At 42.5% G+C, this 21,041-nt stretch overlaps 1 protein-coding gene across 6 annotated transcripts in view; it reads left to right on the plus strand.

The window, feature by feature from the left end:
• Nucleotides 1-21,041, plus strand: part of PPFIA2 (PTPRF interacting protein alpha 2) — a 1,804,029-nt gene that overhangs the window by 1,129,960 nt on the left and 653,028 nt on the right. The gene's annotated exons all lie outside the window — the stretch shown is intronic.

The following is a 21,041-nucleotide window of genomic DNA, read 5'->3' on the forward strand; positions in this document are numbered from 1 at the left end:
CTATATTAACAAAGCTAACACAATATATATGAGTCTCAAAATCAAATGATATATGTATACGAACATTACTAGCTGTCCATAACGACGGAAGAAACGCAATCTACGCAAAATCTGGATTATAATGCACTCGGTTATAGCAATGCAAATCACTAATATAAGTAACTGAATTTGACTAATTGCATACATCGGTCAGCATAACACGATTTCAATTTAGCATGGTTCATCAAGTGAATACCTCAAATAACCTCTAATTAGCATTGGCATGTGGGGTTTCATGCAAAAAGAATTTAGTCAACATAAATTTAGAAAACTTCTAGCTTGGGCCCTATCAAAATAAGCAGTTGTTACCTAAGAAGGAAAACACAATGCATAATACAATTATCCTTTCATATTTACCAAATACAATCAGCATTCAAAGTAAGTCTTCGTCCTTCAGGTACCGGTTCGATCAGCATGGGGCAGATTTCAAAGGGGCAAAGTTAAAGCAAGTTTCCTTGCGGCAGCAAGGTGAGTAGGGCAAAAGTTACTACATGTACAGGACGGGGCAAAATTAAAGTTAAAGTCTCTAGGGTGAGAATTCTTAAGTCTCTTTCTCTGCGACAGAGAAAAGGCATCAAAGGATCTTTTAAAATGGCATCTTGAATCAGGCTCCAAAATGGCATCAAGGAAAATGGCTGACTTCTCTTTGTCCGGTGGGTTTAAGTAAGAAACGTTACAAATTCTTCAGGGTCTTTCATTGGAGGATTCATAGGGTGGCTTCCTTTTGACCAATGAATAGTGTCTTTCTCTTAGCACTCATTTATGCATAAGGTGTCCTTGGAGCCTTGGAACACAAGTTGCAACAAAGTTTGCCAACTATATCAGAGCTTTTATTGTCTGCACCTGCAGAAGCTGACCTTGCTTCAAAGGGGATGAAACTAGCCTAGCACAAAACCTTGAGATAAGTGTATTAGTCATTTCTACTGGAAAAATACAACCTTAAAGTAAAAGAATATGTCTTTGTTAATACAAGTGAAAACCACACAGTTAAATTTGAGACCAGGCAACTAGGTCAAAGCCTCTGCAAAATTTTAGCTAAGCATATAACCGTTTCAACAAGAAAATCATAGAATACATTTGCAATTATGACGGATTACTACATTTGTCAATTCTTCATGATTAATTAAGCCTGTTTATAATAATGGCGAACTATCTCGTGGGCACAATTTCCCGCGTACATTATTTTTCTTTACAAAAATCACACTACCTTATACGATTTTGTTACATGATATATGAATATTTGTTAGCCTTTCTTTTTCTGCGTCATCACTGTCCAGGTACGACTTTGAGTGAAGCGTTCATTCTACTAGGGTTATCTTTCAAAATGTTGGCCAGTTGGATTGTTCTACTCTCAGTGATTACTTTTCCAAACCTCTTGTGGTGTGGTGCATCGAGTCGCAGCCAAGTGAGTGCTTGAGGAAATATACATTGGTTAGCAGTGTTGGAAGTGACAGTATTCCAATGATATTTTGTTGCTGGTCTTTTGTTGTTGTCTGCCTTCGTTACCCCACGAAGTCTTTTTAAGGCATAAGCAAAGTGGGAAGCTGCCTAGAGCCCCTATCTTCGGGGTCCCCAGATAAAGTGATCAGAATAATTAGAAGTCTCACCATCTTAAAAACTTGATTTTTTTCCATTTGACAGCTGAGGATTTTCTTAACAGAAGTTTGGCTGTGAGGCATGCTCAGGAGTTGCCAGGATTCACTGTCTGGACTCTTCCCTGAGCCACAAGACATCTGTTTGTGTATAGGTGAAATGTGCCTGGCCTCAGAGTGCATGCTGACACCATAAGCTGTAGCCGGGTGGCTCAATCCATCCCTCCCTCCTTTTTACTTGCCTCCACTACCCAATGGGAGTCTTTACCCTTGGTCTGCTGTCAAGGTCACACTTTGATGAAGTTTCTTATTAGGCTGGGGGTTTAGCCTGAGCTGCCCCGCCCCAAGGTGGTCGAAGACAATTCCGAGGTGCTATTAGGCAGAATTGATTCTTACTCTTGCAGACTTGCTAGGCCTGGAGGTAGGGATCAGCTTGAGCTTATCATCATGGGTGTCAGCTCAAGGAGACTCACTGTAGTTCAGCATTATCTGTGTAGGCTCCCCTTTGGAGGAGCGGTGCTGGGTTATCTTCTTGAACCACAATATATTCCTTGTCACAATTTAAGTTCCCTTTTTGGCAGTGACCATAGATTCTTTGACCTGTATTACTGTTTAGTGACCTTTGTCATGCGCAGTCTAGAATTTCCATCTGGGGTGTTCCTTTCGGAATGACTGTTTCATCTTACCTGTGTCTTGGGTTGCGCTCGCCATTTCATTGTTTCAAGTTCACCTTTGGTGCTTGCTGTCACATTGAGTGTCTTGGGACTTCACCACGGAGCTCCCAGGAACACATCATACATTCCTTTCCCAAAGAGCACTGAGGCAGGGTATTTTCATTAGGCTCTCTGAAACTAATGAAGCATCAACTCATGACCTTCTTCTTGGTTGAGTCCACTCCTTAGGACGTTCATGCATGTTCGCATGAATCTCTGCATGCTGCCATATGCTTGTGGCCACCTGTGGGAGATGTGGTGGTGAGTGCTGTTGAGGGTCTCCAGGAAACTCTGGAAATCACAGTCCTGAAATGACAGGTTCATTGTACAACCAAATTGCTAGAGGTAGCCCAAAGGTCTCAAATAGTTTCTCCTTCTATGGTTTAACATACTCAAAGGCGGTGGTTTCTACAAGCTCAACAATGGGGAACTTAGAGTTGGCATCTTTTAGGATGAGCGAGTGGATCCCGATGGGGAAATTCCCCAAAGTCTACACTCTTTTGTGCCCCTACTTATCGATGATGTGTAGAGTGTCTTGAGAGTAAATCTGCTGGGTGTTCAGCCCCAGGACAATATATGACTTTCAGCTGGTACTGTTGCAGCTGTATCACCCATTTTTCTGTCCTCTGGGTAAGATGCTAGGAGGTCACAATGAATAGGTTCATGTAAGACCTTTCAGTCTTTCAGTGGTTTTCACCCAGACTTCTGCCTTCACCCTTGACCTTTTGCCCAAATTTGTGTTTGTTTGCCCTTAAAACTGCTAACTAATGCTAAGGTGCTTGTGCTGTCTCCCTTAAACATGGTAAAATTGACTTACACCCGATTAGCATATTTAATTTACCTATAGGTCTCTTGTAGTGTGGTATACCAAATATCCGGAACCTGTAAACTAAATGCTACTAAGGGCCTGAAGCACTTATTATGCCACTCACTTAAGTAGCGCTTTACAACATGATACAGGGCTGCCATTGCAACCTGGATGCAGTTTTAAATTGCCAAATTAACTTGGCAATATAGTCGCCTTGCCCAGCCTTAAACTCTCCTTAATATAGTCCCCTTGCCAAGCCTTAAACACCCCTTTTGTTCATATAACTCACAACAAGGTAGGCCCTACATAGTGCCCATAGGCCACGATGCATTGTAATGAAAAGGTTGGATATGTTCCTGCACCCCACCTCCTTTGGAAAGTCCACTCTGGCAAAGATACAAATGAGGGCCCTAGCTACTGAAGGGGCAGTAGTAGTCCTCAGGTGAATTACCTTAGGATACCTGGTTGCATGATCCACTACAACCAGTATGAATTGGGTTCTTGATGCTGTTTGATGGTCTAGGGCAGTGGTTCCCAACCTTTTGACTTCTGTGGACCCCAATGTTATCCTTACTTGAGCCCGGGGACCCCCACTGAATTTTTATTGGAATCTGGGGACCCCTCACTGAGTCATTACTGAAAGCTGGGGACCTAATCTGTTAATATTGTTTCATTTTCTAAGCAGTCGCTGACTCCCTGGGGAGGCTTCGTGGACCCCCAGGGGTCCCCGGACCACAGGTTGGGAACCACTGGTCTAGGGGACCTACAGTGTCAATCCCTATCCTCTCAAAGGGCACCCCAGCCAATGGAAGTGGAATTAAGAGGGCCTTTGGGTGGCCACCTATGTCACGTCACTAGTGTGAGAGGTGGCAGAAGAGTTACAAAACTCCTTCACCTTCTGGGGCTTGCCTGGCCAGTAGAAGAGGTTCACTAACCTATTCCAAATTTAAGCCTGGCCACAATGCCCAGCTAGGGGGATATCATGTGCCAAAGTGAGGAGAAACTATCTAAACTGCTGAGGCACTACTACTTTCCTAGTGGCACCAGGTCTGGGTTCCCTGGCCTCAGTGAAAAGGTCCTATGGAAGCCACACATTTCTCTCTTTTCTTGATCAGCAGCATGTTGTCGCAGGCCTTCAAGAGTGGGACAGGTCCCCTGCCCCAGATCTTCCCTAGAGGGTCTCCCTTGGCCCAATAGCTCTGCCGTGTAAGGCCCAAGTCCCCGAGGCTCAATTCCCTCTGGGGCTGACAGGTATTCTCCCTGAGGAGAGGGTAACTGATCTGGTATCTGTGTAGAAGCTGGTTTCCCAGACGTCTTGCCCTTTATCTTGGTAGGTTGGACCATTATTCCAGACTCCAACCCTTCTTTTTTACTCAGGGCTTTGCAATGTTCTCTTGTTTTTACACACACCCATCCAGGTATACTCAGCATGGCTACATGGGTCTTTCATTCGAACTCAGCCCATGCTGAGGAATCCAGATCGATGCCTAGCAGACATTGTACAGCAATTGCAGGAGTTACCACCACCTTCTTTTGGCCAATATCCCCTCCCTATTCTAAGAATGCCATCGCCATGGGATGTACCCTAGCCTGATTATCAGCATTGAGGACTGTATATGTCTCACCAGTCAAGTATTGCTCTGAGGACACCAGGTGCTCTGCAACCATGCTGGCACTAGCACCAGTGTCTCTCAGGGCTTCAACTTTAACCACGTTGATCTGTGGCTGTTGTCTGTACCTCTTCGGATTACTGGGCTGGCAGCCAGGGCAGCTGCATCCACCCCACCTTCTGAACCTAGAGTTGTCTCAGTGGGTTCACTGGCATGGACGGGACCCACCTGGAATCCCATCTGGAGATGTACAACTGCATTTACTGAAGGTACAATAGAGGCATTCTTTTTGTCAGGACAGGTAGGGTCTCCAGTTTGGTGTTTAAGAACCTTGCAGTCATGACACCAAGCCTTTTTGGAATCCCAGTTTTTACCTTTGTACCCACCCTTGGATTGGGCAGAGTCTCAGGGCCCACCCTCCTGAGAAGATTTTTGGGGATCTTTTGAAAACCTTGTTTTTATCCTTTGTTTAGTCACCATCTTTCTTATGGTCACCCCCCACAGTGGTAGCTTTGGTCACCTTTGTGTAAAGTTGACCCAGTGTCCTGCCTTCTTACCCAGCTCTTGAGGAGAATGTGGACCTAGGTGTACCAGGAGATGATGTAACTTCTCTTGAATACAATTACTCAACAGATGCTCTCTCATAATTAAATTATGAAGCCCTTCATAATCATGGACATTTTCACCTTTTAGCAGCCAACTAGTGGTTTCACTGAAAAGTCTACGAAATCTATCCACGTCTGACTCTGGATTTTTTGAGACTCCCTGAACCTGCTCCTGTATTTCTCAGTGGTGAGCCCAAAGCCCTCAATCAGAGTATCCCTCATGAGGTTATAGGACTCTGCATCTACCTCATTCAATGTCGGGAGTCTATCACTGCTTTTACCAGAGAACAGTTCCCAAGGAGAGAGACCCAATTCTTCTGGCTGGCCTTCCTGGCTCTACAGGATCCCTCAAAGTCTGTGAATGAATGTGGTGTTATCATCACCTACTGAGCATTTTGGGACAACCCCTTTGGGTATTTTAGTATCACAAGTTTACTTCCTAGTTATACATTTGCTGCCACCAGAGATGGGTCCTAGGCTCATCTCAGCTCTGTCGTTTTCTGTGGCCTTTAAGGAAATCCTCTTGGCTAGTTTCTGGAGATCTGCATCCTTAGTATCTAAATCTTCTGAGACTCTAATAGTTGTGTTCTCAGTGGAAGTATTGAATGAGGGCGGTATGGATGGAGTCATCGTTGACCTCATGCACCTCTGCATTTTTACTTGCCAAGGCCTTATCTTTCTCCGCCAGCAACTGCTGCAGATGGGCTTTTGTGGGTGTAAGCACTGTGGCAAGTTTCCATGTTTTACAGAGTTCCTTAAGGTGCTCATAGGGTGTCAGGTTGAGTTCCTGGGAGGGCCCTTGCTCAGACACAGTGTTTTAAGTAGTTGGGAACGTGTTAAAAGACTTACAAAAAATTGCTAAATACTTTTTTAAAGGACCTTATTCACTTTACTATTTTAAGTTCTAAACAGTTTTCGAAAGGGACTTAATCAAGACACTAATGCTATTTCAAAACAATTGAGAAAAAAACGAAATTGAAAAATATATTTAACTAGTGATAATTTTTGTGTTCCTTTGTGGTATCACTTATCAAAATAGTGGTACAGTAGATGTCAAGTCTTGTATCCCAACTGCTGCACCACCAATGTAGGAAGCTGGCCCTTTATGTGGTATGTGAATATCATGTAAAGGGTCCAGGGGGTTCCCCAGTGAGTGGACAGGGCTTTGTATGTAATCCCAAAGTGCTCTATTTAGGGGTAGTGTGGTCAAGCAGCCTGGCTTAACACAGAGGCGTGCAAGACATCTACAAATACACACAATAGTCAATAAATGAGACACATAACTCAAGAAGAAGATCCACACCAATTTATAAAAATAGCAAGTATCTTTATATATGTTTAGGCATCAGAGAAAAAACATTCAGGTAAGTAGGTGTGCAAATAGGAATGCTGCAATGTTATCCTGTGGGAGGAAAAACAACTTCTGCAGACAGGTAGAGTACAGCGACTTACAAGACCAATCTCCTGGGGTTAAGGTGAGTAGTGGGCAAGGCCCAAGGCAGAACCCATGGTGCATCCTCATCTGCACAGAGGTAGCTGGGTGCAGAGTGCAAATCAGCAACCTGGTTGCCCAATACATTCCTATGGAGATCGGTCACTGTTAAAAGAGGCTGCAGACTCTAGCCAGGAGGCCAGTCGGGCTGAACCAACAGCGGGGCTCAGGCCTCTCGATGCTTGGGCACAGAGATGCACCTTTGGTCCTCTTCTCCACCGCACATAGGCGATGGGTGCAGAGGTGCCTTTAGGTGTCGGATTTTCTTTACCGGAGGAGGGGAGCTGCATGCAGAGGATGCAGTCATCATCGGGGACTCCAGGAGAGGTGAAACCGCAGTGGACTTAGACTCTGGAGGGCTGGGAAACCTTGTTGGCATCAGAAGTCCACTTCAACTTGGGTCCAAGACTACGGGTCCAGTGGTGACTTCAGGTGTCTGGTTTTGGTGATTCCAGAGGTTTCAGAGTCCCGCCTTTGGAGTTTGTTGGAGAACAGGTCTGCTGTTCACAAGGGGTCTTGAGTCTTCTTCAAAGGAAGGCAGTTCTCCCAGGTTTCTGGAGTCACAGTTGCAGAACGAGTCGACTTTTGATGCATATTTCAACAAGGGATGCAGACAGGCCAGCGGAGTTGGTGCCAGGTCAGCTGTTTCCTTTCTCCTCTTCTGCTGTCATGGCTCTTCAGTGTCCTTGGTCTTCTTCTATCATCAGCATCTGCTTCTCTGTTGCTAGGGTTTCCCCTAAACACTGAATTTGGAGATTTTAGGGGCGTGTAGGGTAGTAGCCAATGGGCTACTGGCTCGTGGGGTCCCTAAACCCCCTTTATGACCACTTGTCCCAGCATTCCTAAGTATACCATCACCAAGATGGCCACTTCTGAAAAATTGTGTCCATTTCACAGTGGCCCACATTAGGGGTGGTAGTAGCCTGTGGGTGGCATGCCTACCTGACAAGCTAATTTCCCCACCTAGGCTCTGGACGGGAGAGGGGGGAGGGGCTGGAGGGGGATTCCTCTCCTGTGAGGGGAGCTAGATTTGCATTTAAAATGTGGCAGTCGTTTGAGGCTTGCCGCCTTAGGAAGGCATATCAGCAGGTCATCCTGTGGTTGGGGATGTTGCACCCTCTTACCGGACAGGCCTTTGTTCTAGGCCTGCTGAGAGCAGAAGGCTCTCACCCTAGGGGTCTAGAACAGTGCCTTGGGTTGCAGGCTGGCAGAAACTGGTCAGTGAGCACACTAGAGGCTGTTACGGCTTCAGTGAGAACCTCTAAGATGCCCTCTGATTGCATGTACTGGTACATACAACACCTGCATCAGTGTGGGTTCACCAATATGAGATGTTTGATACCAAACATTCCAATCTTCAGTGAAGCCATCATGTAGCTGAGGAACTCATATTAATAAGTGTATAGCACATGCATTTAAAATGGCTCCCCTGGTCATTAATATGTCTGAGAATTGGCAAAGACATAGCAGGGGCATATCTGCTTGTGCAGCTATGCCCTCACATGTAATATAATGCACCCTGCCATATGGTTGTCAGGCCTGCAGAGGTGAGTCGCATATATAGCATGCAGTGTTAGAGCCCATGGCACACAGGCTGTGTGCCATGTCGTGTTTTCACTTTTTGCCTTAGGGTGCCCCTTTCAGTACCCCAGGCCCAAGGTGCCAGGGGTACTATTTGCTAGGGACTTACAGAGGGTGATAAAGGTTTTGCCAATTGGGGAAACATCTGTGCAGTTTTGGGAAAGAGATCAGGCACTGGGGACCTGGTTAGCAGGAACCAGTGCACTTTTAGTCGAGATCACATCAGACACCTGGAAAAAAGTGGGGGGAGCCATTGTCATAAAAAGGCACATTCCTACAATAGCCTAAAAACGATTGAATCAATCAAATGTGGACATTTAAAGCAACAAGCAAAAAGGAGACTACCTAGTATACTTAAAATGCACTGGCATTTTCTTGGAGTCAAAGCCTTTTCATTTTATGTAATGGTCTGTGGGTGTCTTAAGTCTAAATTATTTGGATTAATCCATGGTTGTAATCAATGAGATCAACCTCTACTGTCTTTCTGGATTGTGATATTTTGTAGTCTAAAGCACCTTAGCGATTCTGAATGCGGAACTAGATTGGATTTTCAGAATGGATTTCATCTAAGTATATACATTTAAAAAAAAATTATAAAATATTATTAAAGTTTATAATTGCATTTTGTATCTGAATAAATGTTCTGTGTATTACATATTTTCACCTAGCACACTCAATCCTTGAAATTTAAAAGTAGGTGCTTACTCAGTGATGCAAGGTCTCGGTAATTTAATAATACATAGGTATTGACTGCCCCATTAGTCTGCAAACAGGAAGGGAAAGCATGAAATAAACATTTGTCTAGTATACCTTGCAGATAACCTGGTCTCTTGAACTGATTCTTCTGGGAGCTGACATTTGAAATTATCTTGATGCAGTGGTTGAAGGATCTATCAGTTCTACAACTGGTAAACATTGACATTTTGCCAACTTTTAGGAACATGCCATTGAATATTTAGTGTAAGAAACTGGGTTACTGGTGGAAGGGGGTGAAATCCTATTCGAGCAGCAACCACAAATCCTTGCAGGGTGATGTCACAGCAAACCCCAAAGTAACCTGTTGATTCACCCATGGCAGCTTTGTACAAAGCAGTTAGGGTTAACCTAGAGGCAATTTGTAAAGTATTTATGCAAAACTTCAAATGGTAATGGAGTGAAAACACAACACAGGAAAAATCTCAGGCCACTTCAGAAAAATCAAGAAAACATAATAAATTATGTGAGACAAAAATGACAAAAATCCAATTAGTAGAACCTGAGATAAGCAATTTTAAAGATTTAAGTGAAAATGGTGCCTAAATGCACAAAGTGCCAACTGTGATTTCTGGTTGTGCCAGACCAAGACAAAGTCACAAGTTCAGGCTGACTGTGATAGAACATGGACCAGATACCTGGACCAAGTCAGGCCCTCCGAACAGAGTACTTTAACTCCTGGTTTGCAGAGCATTTCAAGATCTAGTATTGAGGATGTGTCTGACAATAGCAGTTCGTTGGAAGCTCTTGATCTGCAATAAGAAGTCCTACGTCATCATTGAGGATTCCCTGAATAAGGGGATTGCCATGCGAAGACCTGCATCCAAGGCCATGGGTAGGAATCACAGCAGACAGAGTCCTGGTGCTGGGTTCAAGGTAGTTGCAGCCTTTTCTCTCCCTAAGGCTTTAATCAGGAAGCCAGGCATGTAGTCCTTGGAGTCACTCTGGGTTCAAGATGCAGGTCCGGTCCTTCTCACTCAGGCAGCGGAGCAGCAGGTCAACGGAGCAACAGCAGCAGGCCTTCATGCAGACCAGTAAGGCAATCCTTCAGAGTCTTCCACAGGTCCAAAGGTGTAGTGAAGAGTTGGGTCAGAGCATCCAATATTTATACCTGATAACCTCTTTATGTAGGAGAAGTTTCTAGAGGATTCCGACTCGAGAGGTGCTTGCTACTATCTTCCTGCTTGCCCTGGCCACAGCGTGTTTGTGGTCACAAAAGATTAGTGTTATAACCTTTGTGAGAGTGATCAGGCAGTGTCTTTGTGATGTGCAAGTGTGATAAAGGACAGCTCATCTCCCTCACTTAGCCAGAGATAACCAATCCTGCCAACACCTATTCCACTTTGTCTCATTGTCTGGGAGTAATACAGAAAGGCCATATGCTAGGTACACCTAGTCATGTGACCCGGGATGGAGGCCGCAGGCACCAAATGGTTAGGACAAGAAAATGTGAACTTTCTAAAAGTTATATTTTCAGGATTGTGACTTAAAATCTGATGTTCTCGTTAAATAGGGGCTTCAATTACAATTATTTGGACACCAAACTTGATATTTCTATTTGCTCCCAAAAAGTTAGCACTTATTAAATGTAATAAGGTAACCCAATGTTATCCTATAAGGAGAGGAAGGCCTTGCAGTAGTGAAAAAAACAGCTAATAAAGTTTTCACTACCAGGATATGTAAAAATTAAAAGTACATGTCCAACCTTTTAAACACACTGCACCTAGGGTCCACCCTAGGGGTATCTTATATGTCTTAAAAAGGGAGATTTAAGTATGGCAAAAGGTTGCTTTGCCAGGTTGGAAACCTATTTCAAAGCACAATCACTTCAGCACTGCTTAGCAGTGGTAGAGTGTGCAGAGACCTAAAACCATCAAAAACAAAGTCAGCAAAAACAGTAGAACGGAAGCAAAAAGTTGAGGGAAAGTCATGCCAAGGATGTCAGATCCAACAGTTAGTATTCTAAAATCCCATGTTAACTTAGAAAGTCTGCTCTGTAACATAGAATTGTAATATCCAAACAGTTTACAAGTTTTCTTCAATGGCAAGAGTCCCTAGAGAAGTCAGGTCTGCTTCCTGAAGAAGGCGTTTCATCACTGGACCTTTTGCCAGGAATTACGGGATACTTCTGTCTCATTGCTAAAATGGGCCCTCTCTTCCTGCTTGAAGCAATTATTGTAGCGTTTGAGGGGTGGTGCTGGTAGCTAGTCTGTCACCGATCCCAATTACCACCTTGAAGATCAGCAAAGGGGCTCTTTTATTTTGAGTTTATTCTATCAAATCATTTGTTTAAGAACCACAGTAGGCAGGGGCATAACAACTGATGGTGCATCAGAAGTAGTGGCATTGGGGCGATCAGGAATAAGGGACCCAGAACGGGAAAGGCCTACTGAACCAACTGTTGCACCTTGCTGCGATGGCTGCTGCAAAATAATCACTCATTTTATCATGGAGAATGCATACACTGCACTCTCTCACAGACTAGCCCTGCCCAGCTTGTTAAGATAAATCAACCCGCCCCAATGTGTGCTGTGCCCAGGCACGGGTTTATCAATAGAAGTTGTAACTGAGAAGTGTATCATAAGCTGCCATTTAGTTTATAGTGTCTTCTCAGCCACTCGCCATTCCCTTGAAACTGCTGTGCAATTCTCTATTGTTTAGTTCTGGTTGCACTATGAGAACGTCAGTGAATGCCCCTGCAGGCAGTTTTGCTTTTCCGGGCTTGGACAGCCTGTACACCACAGGAGCTGAAACAGCATTCATTTACATGAAAATAACCACAGCAACTTCAAAAAGTGTTATGTGGTTTCAAGAATTAGATAGTGTAACACTTTGGGAAGAGGAATGGTTGAAGAGGGAGGGGATAAGGGTGCTGTAGTTAGGGTGAGCAGATTTTTAAAATTAAAAGCTAGGACAAGCCATGAACATAGAAGTAGGACTAAATATTCGCCAAAACCAGGACCTGGAAGGATTACTGCAGTGGAAAGCACTACCTACTCCTAGAGCTACACTCCACATCCACAGACGTATTAAGCAAACCAGACATCAGAAAGAATAAGACCAGTGTTTTAAAGGCTGCCCACGTTGCCACATTTGAGAAGGTTTTGGAATCGCCCAAAAAAGATAATTGGGATTTCCTCACCTTATGCTTTTGGTTTGTGAATCTGGTATTTTTACTTCTTCATTTCTAACAGTACAAACTTAACTTGAAACACCAGAAAATAATTTATAATCACACCAGGTTTGGATAAGTTTTAGTTTGTGTTTATGTAATTCAAGATGATAACCTAATACATATGGCGTACCAGAGGGAATCATTTTCATTCTCTTTTCATCAATCTAGAAAGAAAACATTCAGTTCAATTTTCCAGACTTCATTTAACATTAAAGATATGCCAGACTCTCTTAAGACCTGGTTGATGAAACCACTTCAAAATAAAGTCCTCTTCTTTAACCATGCTGTGATGAAGTCCAAAGAAGGGCCCATGAACCTAGTCTAGAAGTGAACATGCACAGCATTTAAGTAACGTGCACACTTATAAGAGACCTCACTCCAGAACCTTGGCTAGAATTCATTTGAATTAAAATTGTTGGGATGTCAAGACAAACCCTGACATCCCAACCTCAGACTTTCTAGGGAAGTCCCTAACTATTGGAAGCTGCAACCTTCCCTGAAAGCCAGTAGTAAGCTACAACCAATAACAAAATTGAAGGTATGTTCTCCCATGATCCATGGGCACTGGAAGTAGGGCTGCAGAGTTCTGAAGGTGAACGGACAATAAAGATGCCTTTACGTTTGGTTTCTATCTTGTCACATTTGCTCTGTGTTCAAAGATAGTGGTCAAATGTCAGTCTCTGCCTTCTGACAAATTGCTGTTGACCTTTTTAATATGTAAAATTCTGTTTACTTTTCTTTCTCTGGCTGCAAAGTTAGAGGGTGAACTATCTGACAATCTTGGTGGGCTACAGGGAGTGTGGAAAGAAAAGGCTGTAGGATGTCAGAGTTTTCTAACATACAACAATATTTTAATACCTGTAAATAAATTGTACAAATATTTCAAAACTTTTCAGCAGTTAGGAATGCACAAGTGAAGCACTTTTTTGTAATTTTGAAATGTAATGCAAATATCGATTTTAATAGTATCAAAACAAATCAAGACTCTTTCCTTGGTGATGTGCACATGATTAATATTTGCTGACACCTGATTATTTTTTGGGTTATCTATTGTTTTAGCAATAAAGCTGCATGTCAGTGAGAAGTTTGGTTGTCGTTTCAATTACAACAAGCATTTGCAATGCAACGGGTCTCGCATTTCTCCGAGTTAGAGCTATTAGCAGTTGTAAACTCTCAACCGGACTTTTCTTGCCTCATTAAGTGGAAAAAAACTAGCACGATCTCGCTGCTAAAAAATGGAAATGGAAATGGTCTTGCATTTGCTTGAGCTCGAGCAATTACCATTGTAAACTTCTAGGCGGACTTTTCTTTCCACATAAATTGAAAATGAAAATAAAACAGTTTCACATAACTAAGTGGACTTTTCTTGCCATGTACACTGAAACGTAAAAGTTTCACATAAGTGAGCTGTTCGCCGCTGTTAGAAATGGGGTCTTTGGTTGGCAGTCAGGCAAGGACCCTCACTCTAGTCAGGGTAAAAGAGAATCACCCTAAGCTAACCCTTGCTTACCCCCTTAGTAGCTTGGCACAAGCAGTAGGCTTAACTTCAGAGTGCTTGGTGTAAAGTATTTGTACCAACACACACAGTAACTTATTGAAAACACTACAAAATGACACAACACAGGTTTAGAAAAATACAAAATATTTATCTAAACAAAACTAGACCAAAACGATAAAATACACAATACACAAGTCAAGTTATCAATTAAAAAACAAAAAGAGTCTTCATGTAGTTTTAAACACACACTAACACTGTGAGCATGAGTGAGTGTACGTCAAAAAGGGCTTGCGATGCGTCGATTTCATTCACGGGCGAGACCTTGCGTCGGTTCTCCTTTCGTCAGGTCAGGGCACGTTGTTTCTTCTCCTCGCAGGAGAGCCATGTGTCGATCCGGTCAGCACTCTCGGGTCCGGGCAGGCCTTGCGTTGTTTTTACACTCCCAGCGGTACTTGTGCCGGAAATCCAGTCACACGATGATCCGAAAACCATGCAGCGCGGGTTGCGATCTCACCAGCCTCCGTCAGCAATGCTGCGTGTGTTTTTTCCAGCTCCGTGCATCAATCTTTGGGTTGCGTTGCCGGCGAGTGTCGATTTTCAGCCGTGAAGTTGGCAGCACATCATTTTTCAGCCGCAGATCGGAGTTGCGTCGATCTTTTCCCCGCACGGCGTTCTGTGCGTAGATTTCTTCCTCTTAGGCTGCCACCTTCTCCTTTCAGGGACCCAGGAACTGGATGGGCACCACAGGGCAGAGTAGGAGTCTCTTCAGAGACTCCAGGTGCTGGCAGAGAGAAGTCTTTGCTGTGAATTCAAACAACAGGAGGCAAGCTCTAAATCAAACCCTTGGAGATCTTCACAAGATGGAAGGCAGTCAAAGTCCAGTCTTTGCCCTCTTACTCTGGCCGAAGCAGCACCTGCAGGATAGCTCCCCAAAGCACAGTCACAGGCAGGACAGCTCTTCTTCCTCAGCTTTTCAGCTCTTCTCCAGGCAGAGGTTCCTCTTGGTTTCCAGAAGTGTTCTAAAGTCTGTGGTTTTGGGTGCCCTTCTTATACCCATTTTCTCCTTTGAAATAGGCCTACTTCAAAGCAAAGTCTCTCTTGAATGTGAAATCCTGCCTTGCCCAGGCCAGGCCCCAGACACTCACCAGGGGGTTGGAGACTGTATTGTGTGAGGGCAGTCACAGCCCTTTCAGGTGTGAGTGAGCACTCCTCCTCTCCCTCGTAGCACAGATGGCTCATCAGGAAATGCAGACTACACCCCAGCTCCCTTTGTGTCACTGTCTAGTGTGAGGTGCAACCAGCCCAAATGTCAAACTGACCTAGACAGGGAATCCACAAACAGGCAGAGTCACAGAAATGGCATAGGCAAAGAAAATGCTCGCTTTCTAACAGTGGCATTTTCAAACACACAATCTTAAAATCAACTGTACTAAAAGATGTATTTTTAAATTGTGAGCTCAGAGACCCCAAACTCCACATGTCCATCTGCTCCCAAAGGGATCTACACTTTAATCAGATTTAAAGGTAGCCCCCCATGTTAACCTATGAGCAGGACAGGCCTTGCAACAGTGAAAAACTAATTTAGCAATATGTCACTTTCATGACATATAAAACACATTACTATATGTCCTACCTAAACCATACACTGCACCCTGCCCTTGAGGCTACCTAGGGCCTACCGTAGGGGTGCCTTACATGTAAGAAAAGGGAAGGTTTAGGCCTTGCAAGTGGGTACACTTGCCAAGTCGAATTTACAGTTAAAACTGCACACACAGATATGATTACAGAACTACTTATGTGGGTGGCACAACCAGTGCTGCAGGACAACTAGTAGCATTTGATTTACAGGCCCTGGGCACCTCTAGTGCACTATACTAGGGACTTACTAATAAATCAAATATGGCAATCATGGATAAACCAAGTACATACACATTTTGTAAAGGAGCACTTGCACTTTAGCGCTGGTTAGCAGTGGTAAAGCGCCCAGAGTAACAATAAAGCAAAAACAGAGTCCAGCACACATCAACAACCTGGGAAACAGAGGCAAAAAGTTAAGGGAGACCACGCCAAGGATTTAAAGTCTAACGGCCGCCATCAGTGCAAAGCAGATACACAAACGGAAATACCAGTTCACTTGCAGTGAAACCTATCGGTAAAAGTACAATTATCTACGTAACCAGCTAAAGTGCAATTAACTATGTGACAGGGTCGATGTCATGCAAAGTGCTCAACTTCTGCCAAGCGAGATCACGCTGCGAAAAAAGAGAAAAAGTAGTCCACAAACCGGACGTAAAACAGTGAGCCTCATATGTTTTCATTACTTAGTTGCTGCACTCGAGGAGGGCTAACCACCAGAAAAGGCATGACATATGCATGCCTTCCACTAATGAAAGCAAGCAGATTTTAAAAGGCAAGCCCACAAACCAAAGAAAGACACTGAAGTGACATGGGCGGGCCCTGAACCCTTTTCTAACTACTACAGCATCTCGCAAGCGATACGCATGCATTAGCGCATGTTATCGCAGGCTCGACTCTAAAAATGTGGTCTGTAAATTTGTGCTACAACACAATGTCTTGATAATATCTTTGCAACAGTATCCTCTAAAGTGCAGCACCAGCTGCATACCACACCCTTTCCACTACCCTGCTGAATTGCTGTGGCACATTTGCTATCTTTTTTCTTTGCGTAACACTGGAATTTTTTACAATCCCTATGGTTGCATGCTCCTGCAAAAAAAAAGAGGCTTGAAATGCATAAAAGAACTGCAAGCATGACCTACTTAATTCCATTAAAACAAAGCTAATACAGCAGGATATTCTGGACTGCCATCTCTTTAGGAGGCCATCTTATCACGTAATAAATAACTGTAAAGTAGGAACTAGCAAATTGATCGTAGAATCTTGCTTTCTGATTCAACATTAGGAGAATCCTACAGGACCGATTATAACCTTATAAGTCGTTATTAAATACATGTCAACCTTTATCAACAGCGTTGCATTCTTGGACTTCACTTACAGTCTGCTGCCGATTGAGTTAGCTGTGCTTGGAAATTCATCTGTGAAAGAACTTAATGTGAGAAACACTGTAGGCAGTCTGGTGGCACACAGTAATGCACAACCGGTCTATAATAAAATAATTGTACTGCAACACACATTCTTAATATATAAAATTGTTATCTTAGGAAAAAATCAATGAGTGTTAATTTGTTTTGGTCATTAGAATCATACATACCTGTCTCCAAAAAAGGAACCGAGCTAAAGAAATGCTTACATGTGCAGTGGCCTTGCACTCAGATTGGTTTCTACAGAATCATATGTGCAAGGCCTTGGCAGTCACGTGGCCTCTGAGAGCATCCTGCATTAGTCCTTGTATGAGTATAATTGGCTGCGCTTGGACTTTGGCTACTCACAGGAGACTCTGGGACCACCTGCAGAAGTCCTTGTCTGTGGATACGTGCAGTGGTCTGTGTGTTCATAGCTTAAGCTCAGTCTTTAGGGCTTTATTTAATGTGGTAGATGAAGTGAGTCACCCCATTTCTAGATGTTGATGTGTGCTCATCACTGCTATTGTCGTCATATGGATGTTGATTAACAAAGCAGAGCCAACAAATTAAATGAAGTGGACATAATACTAAAGAGATATTGTGGCACATAGGATAATAAAATGTCACTGTGCTGTTGCAAATGGACCTCCAGTGACAGTGATAAGTACTGTAGCCTTTATCTGTGGTCCTACATTGTCATTTAGTAATGGCCTGTTCTACTGAGGTCAGAGTGTAGTAGCACTCAAGTTGCAAGAACACTCTTGTTACTCAAAGTCTCTACTGAGACAGCATCAAAGCTGCTGTAACCCTGGCTGTGACTAGAGGTCCCTTTGCATCTCCACAGGGATAGCTATTAATGTTGTGTTCTTCTCTAATCATACTACATCTGTGTTTTTATTTGATTTGTTTTTTTATACTCTACAAGGACACCTACTTCTCACACATTTGGTTCCTCCTCAGCATCACTCTGTTTACTTTTTTCATTGGTCTTGCCCTGTAAGGAGGCAGTGCCTGACAGACCATTTTGTTAATTTTACTTCCTTTTGCTGTGTCTCTTTCCTTTTGTTCTACTATAAAATGGCTAGGCCTTACAATGTACCTTTGCACCATGCAGGAGAAGATAAGCCCTACTCCGCCATGAGCATCAGTAGTCCCAGGCATCAAATAAATGAATAGTCCCATGTAGAAAGGAACATCAATGGTCACAGACAACAACGAACATGGAGGACCACTGGCAACAAAAAATGTGAATGGCCTATGGTAGCATTGAATTTCAGTGCCCTCTTGTTGGATTGAGCATCAATGGTTCATGACACCTTCAGTGGTAACGAAGAATGGCTAGAGCTGACAGCGCCCTACCTCGTCTTGCTGTACTAATGTAATTGCTGGGAAGGATGGCAGCAAGGATATTTGTCAGTGGTGCTGCTGCTTCCTAGCTCTCCTGCTCCAACTTACTGGGAAACCAGAAGCCCTCCACTGATTAATGGGAGGGATAGAAAATAATTTTTGCATGGCTAATAAAAATCATAATTTAAACTAAGAAACACATTGGTGTACCCTTTGAACAAATTCATACAACACCGTTCAATCTCAATTAAATAATTAATTTTCCCTGGGATGGAGAATTAATCTGCATTAATTATTTAATCTGTTTATTCCATAAATCTGTCTAGGTATCTGTTTAATGTTTTGTCGTATTTACAGGCCCAAGTCCAATATATCGTCTTAACAGGTCTATAAACAAAAAGTAAACACCACAAATTATAAAATATGAAACCACATCATCACTTTTCACATTAGTGCCAGAATCCTCAAGATAGGAGAAAGTTCATTATCAAATGTTTTTCTCCTTGCTTCCTTATTTTTTTACAGACAAAGAAGATGTGTATACAGTCCAAGTTCCATTCCACTAGAAGGTAGTCACAAAACAAACTTAATCCTAGTGTATTCACCTCTTTCAGTTCTCCTTATGACTTTAAAGCTTTAGTGTTAATTTCTCAGAGGTTGCCATTTTGAGCAAAACTGTGCCTTATGTGTACGCACCAGTAGTAGGCTGGGATATCTAGCTTGTGTTCCTTTCTAGAGGGGACCCAGCTTGGCAGCTTTGGCAGGACTGTTGTAATAGAGCAGGGTCAAGACTGATTCGCATACAGCTGGCCTGTGTCTATAGTGGCACTCTGGACGAGAAACATTGAACTGGAATGCTGCCCTAGTGATCATCAGTGGCTGAGATTAATTCAAGAATTCCTTCTATCACTGTGTTTTTTGCTGCACTTTATAAAGGCTGGCATTTAAAGCACTGTGACATGCTTGAGTAGCACCCCAGTAAACTTTCTTATTTCAAATTATATTATTAACCGAACAGAAGCGTTGATGGACACTTAATTGGCAAAGGAATACTAATAGGTATGATTTCCTGACAGAAAATATACAGTTGTTGTCACTTCTCTCAGCTTGGGATGCTTATTGGCATTAATTCAGTCAGGCAAACTGCATGACTTGGGTATAATGTAGATAGCGCTACAAACATTTGCCTTCCTTGTATCAAGTTTGTTGTGGGGTTAGTTTTTTGGATAGGCATTTACATGATTTTGTATTGTGAAGAAATAATACTATGTCAGAACTAGTTGTAAATCATATTGCATTTTAGCCAATATATTTACAAATCTCTTGTAAAGTGCAAAGTTTGGCCTCAAAGGTTAAGCCTCAGGGGGTCTAAAATCCCCCAGGTGCATTTGGAGAGAGTCAAATAGGCCTGCTGCTCTTGCTTGTATGGTACAATGTAAGATGGAAATAAACTAAAATTATTTGCAGACAGTGAACATTGCGGGGGTGCACTCTGCGAGCTACAGCATTTCCGCCAGCTAGATTAAGAGCTGATGACAATTGTGTAGCCTGTTTCCCGCTATGCTGGCAGGCGGAAACAGAGGTTTCTGCCCGCCAGCCTAGCAGGAAACTCTTAATGGGGCTGGCAGGGAGGCAGCCTATATGACGGCAACCTCCCTGTCTGCCACACTCGTAATAATCCCCTTTTTATGTGGGTAATGTATAAGACAGCAGCACATGATTATTGTTTGCATTTAGAGATCAGGGACTGTATCTCAAAACATTTTGGACTCGCAATATTTTATGATGAATCACTAACATAATATCTGAACTAACAATATTGTGTAACAAAATATTTTGTCAAAAATATTGAACCTATTGAAAACAAATATATATATATATATTTATATACATTTATATATTCACACAAAGGTTAAAATTAAAAAATAAACAAATGATAATAGATATATTTAATCAATACTAGGAAAAGTCTAAGAATAATAGATATACTATTCCAACTCCACCCTGTGCAGCATTAGGGAACGTTTTGGACTTCAGAAGGGTACAATTTACTATTCCCACTCCAGTCTATGCAACAGTAAGGAAAGCACTGGAGCTCAGACAAGTTAAACTTACTATTCCCACTCCAGTCTGTGCAACAGTAGGGAAAGAATTGGACTTCGGACAGGTACAGTTTACTATTCCCACTCCTTTCTGTGCAACCATAGGGAAAGTGTTGGACTTCTTAGGAGTTACATTTACTATTCCCACTTCACTCTATGCAACAGTAGGAAAGTGCTTCACTGTAAACACAAAAATATCTAAATAAGCCTATTAATTTAAAAGAAATATAAATCTGATTAAACAAAAACAGATAGAAAAATAAAAAACAATCAATTTACATAATTAGTAAACAATTTAATAATTAGTTATCAATTAAAAAATTGTAAGTTGTTTGTTGCTTAATTAACTTCACACACTATACCCCCACAAAACTAATGACCTACACTTAAAATATAACTAAATAAATACAACACAAATAACATCATTATCAATCAAAAAATAATTGTTAATACATTAATAATGAATTGTAAATTATTACATAATTAACACCCTCCTCTATACCACTACAAACCCTGCAGCCTGCCCCTATCACATATATTAAAACATAGAATTATTGCACAATTGACATAACAATGAAATAGTTAATAAATCAATATTTCCTTGTTAATTATTGATAAATTAACTTACCACCCTATACCCCTATAAACCCAACATCCTGCACCTAATATATAACATAAATAT

Source organism: Pleurodeles waltl, chromosome 4_1 (assembly GCF_031143425.1).
Source record: "Pleurodeles waltl isolate 20211129_DDA chromosome 4_1, aPleWal1.hap1.20221129, whole genome shotgun sequence".
Lineage (NCBI taxonomy): Eukaryota > Metazoa > Chordata > Amphibia > Caudata > Salamandridae > Pleurodeles > Pleurodeles waltl.